The 3,661-nt window shown below is 49.3% G+C and overlaps 1 non-coding gene across 1 annotated transcript; it reads left to right on the forward strand.

The window, feature by feature from the left end:
* The first annotated feature begins 3,244 nt into the window (after positions 1–3,244).
* TRNAM-CAU (transfer RNA methionine (anticodon CAU)) lies at positions 3,245–3,317 on the forward strand. Its single transcript has one exon. It is a non-coding gene; the product is annotated as a tRNA-Met (tRNA).
* The last annotated feature ends 344 nt before the right edge of the window (positions 3,318–3,661 follow it).

Here is a 3,661-nt window from a genome sequence, read left to right on the forward strand (position 1 = left end):
AACCAGGTACTACGTAGCCTGTGGCTTCAGTAAACACCCTCCTTATTTACACCATGAGAAACTGAGGCACGCAGAGGCTCAGTGAGCTGCCTGCCATTGCACAACCATTGCTCAGCAGACCAGCCAGTAATAAATAGCATCTCAAACACCTGACTGCCTGTCCCGTGATCTGTCCTGAATGGGATAATGCTGCTGTGCGCTGAGCCGAGCTGCCAGAGGTGCTGGGCACAATGAAATTGTTCAGGCTGGACCGTGGCCAAAGCTGAAAGAACGACAACTCCTTCTGGTAGAAGTGCTATAAAGTTTTTGGTGATCCCAAGCGCTCTTGACCACAGCTAATAGTAAAATCCACTAATAGCTCATTGCAAGGACAGTATGTTGAAGAAAGATCATACACTTTTTGTTAAAGAGGAGGCACCGAGCTCAGCTCTAAAGCAGAAGGATGCAAAACCTTTCCTGAGTCAGCAGCAGCATTTTCTGCAGTGCTCTGGATTTTCCAAGAAGAGCCTAGTCTGCCTGCTGATCAGTTTATCCTGCAAAATCTGGTGAGATCAGTGTCCAGACAGAAAGGAAGAAGGTGGGAAATACTAAAAATCAGGATGAGAAGAGCTATTTTCCAGCTTACAATAGCAAGGGGAGAATATCTGAGATGAAAATGTGTGAATCACAAAAAAAAAAAGGAAAATTCTTCAGTCTTTCTATTCTCTCTTCAAAGTGCCCTGCCTCCAAGGATGCTTATTACAAAGCACAAATCGCACTGCAGGCTTGTGCCAAAAAAACATGCTGCAAATACTTTGTGTGGCAAACAGGGCTTGCAAAGAGGGTTTGTTCATCTGTCTCAGCCTGCCTTGCCATACTTTTCTGTCCCTCTTGCCAAATGGAAAATAAATAATTCTTTCCTAGCTGTTCAGGTTATAATTGGCTGGATATACCATCAGCCGGCTCATCCCCGCTCAGAGGCTGGGAAGGCGTAAACACTTCCAGGATTACAGAAAATGAGGACACTAACTTTGGGACGAATCCAAAGCCCTTTAGAGTGAGCGTGAAGACTAATTGACTATAGCGGGAGCTGCATCAGCTCCTTAATTGCTGAAGGGAAATGAAACAATGACATTTCTCCTTTTGGTACATCCTTTTTTTTCAAGAGCCCTGGGGTAAGGGCTGCAAGCTGCCTGCCTGGAACAGCAGGACTGGAAAGCTCTGGGTTATTATTCTGGTGATGTTTACAAAGAAAGGTGCTCAGGCACTTGGTAGCAGCACAGAGGATGGGAGATGATGATAATGCACTTTTAGTGCTTTCCCCATCGTCACAAATAAAGCTGGTAGATTCAGATAATGGATTCAATAACACAGAGGAGAAAGTGCCAATTGTACCGTCTGATAACAGGGCGGTAAATGCTGAAGTTTTAAGTTATATTCAGTTATAAGCACCCTGTTCTGCATGGGCTCTCTGCCTTCTGGGCTCCAAGGACCTTCGCTATGCCCAGCCTCCAAATTCTGCTTGTATCTGTTGTGTGATACTCCACAAGAACAGTATTGGAAACCTTTTCTGTTCCCATCTTGAAACCTGGAGTGGAGAAAAGGATTGTTTCTCCTCTCTGGTGTGATGAGAGGCTGGGATTCCCCCTCTCTGCTCCACGGGAAGAGGAAATATGGTCACTCTGAGTGCTTGGACTTGTCAAATTGCCTCTGACTTTGCTGGGCTTCTCTACCTGCCAGGAGACATCAGCGCATCATGGAGCAGGACAGACTTTTTCCCTTTTTCCCCCTTAATCCGAGGAAATGGGCACGGGGCGATGGAGCTCTGTGGGAACGGGCGTGGATCTACGATGGGCTGTCCTGGATTCTGCTGGGCTGGACTGGAACAAGGGGCAGTGGACCAGCGGGAAAGTCTGATGGCTGAAGGATGCAGGAGGATGCAGTGGCTCAACATCTGCAGAATCAAGGCTGGGGGATAAAGTTCTAAGGGTCAGGTGGGTGAGGGAAAGGGAGAGAGGGTTGTAGGGTGATGAGGAACAGCAGGAGCACTCAGAGGAAAAGGAGAAAGAAAAAAGTCCAGATAAAAATAGAAAACACAACGGAGGGAAAAGCATGTGTGTGCCATACACTGCTGAGTTTCTGCTCGAGGCAATGTCACCAGGGACATCTTTTGTTTCATTCCCACGAAAATCCTTGCCATCAGTACTTTTTCTGTCCTCTCCATGAATCCATCAGTTCCTAAACAAACAGACATGACAAGGTCTCCTAGAGCTGTGTCAGAAACTCAAACTACCAGCTGCACACATTGTAACACAAGGGAAAAATCATGTGGTTCAATACAGGTGGAAAACAGAGACATTTCCAAACAGCCGATGTTTGGTTTGGGTGACTCATTGCCCATGTACCTTGTTTTAGATGTTTGGAGCAGCTTTATTAACTTAGTCAGAATTATGAGCACTAAACCTGTCTGTCATTGAAGCCCCAAAGGACGAGCAGACTATTAAAAATGACATCCTTGCTCTGCTCGTGGGCAGTGCTGGATGGAACGTGGCGGCTCAGGCTGTAAGTTCTGCATTTACTCATCCCGTGGTTGTAGCAATTTTGTCCATACCACAAGCCTTCCAGCCTGGACTCGTCATCTCATGGTCCCGTATGCATGGCCAGCCAGATCCTTGGAAATCAGGGTGTTGTCCCCCTGACAACACGAGTTGCTCACTAGACCTTTAGCAAAATCCTCAGGCTGTCCAACACAACCAAACATCTCATGTTGGTGAGGTTTGGAGATTTTCTGCACCAATTAAATGTCTGTTTTCCTGTCTTCTTCCAATTTAGGTGTTTGTCACTTGATTGTCATGGTGACCGCTGCCTTGAGGCCCTCAGTGCAGCCCTCGTAGTGCATTCCTCGCCAGCGGAGCTGGATGAAGATGTCCAGGAGCCCCTGTCTCATTCATGTCTCATGAATGCAGCTGTTTTGCAGAGCAGTGCAAGAAACACGAGCCATTTGCCAGAAAATGTCAGGTCTGTCTTGCAGAAAAGCATAGGAAAAGAATGAATTTGGGGAAAAACAAACCAAAATAAATAAACTAACAAAAGGAAACAAAGAAAAGCACAAAACTGGTGTCTCCTGCAGAAAAAGAGCCGTTTCCGAAGACTCGAGGTTTCTCGGGCAGCACCGCACAGAACAACCACAGGAAAGCCCCGGAGCCTCAGAGGCCCGGCCGGGCACACGCTGAAGAGGCCTCCGCGGGAGCATTGTCATCGAGGAGCCTCGTTAGCGCAGTAGGTAGCGCGTCAGTCTCATAATCTGAAGGTCGTGAGTTCGATCCTCACACGGGGCAAGAGTGGTTTCCTCCTTTTTTCCCCCCTCCCGCGACCATGCAGGGTTTCCAGCGCAAGGAATGTTTTTTTGTTTCTGTAACCGAATAGCAGCGGGTGGGCCGTGTCCGGAGCCGTGCCCGGGGCGGCGGGGACGAGACCCGCAGGCCCGGCAAGGCGCTGCAGCGCACGCCGTTACCGGCCACGGACACTTCTCCACCGGCGCGTGGATCCTCCTGCTCGCTAGGGGGCGATCGCGCTGCCGGTTGTGTGAGGGAGGGTGTGGCTAACGTCCGTTGCCGGGAGGGCGTGGCGAGGCCTCGGAGGCGGCGCTGATTGGCTTCGCCGCGCGGTGGGCACGCCCGGC

This window comes from Columba livia, chromosome 13, assembly GCF_036013475.1.
Source record: "Columba livia isolate bColLiv1 breed racing homer chromosome 13, bColLiv1.pat.W.v2, whole genome shotgun sequence".
Taxonomy (NCBI): domain Eukaryota; kingdom Metazoa; phylum Chordata; class Aves; order Columbiformes; family Columbidae; genus Columba; species Columba livia.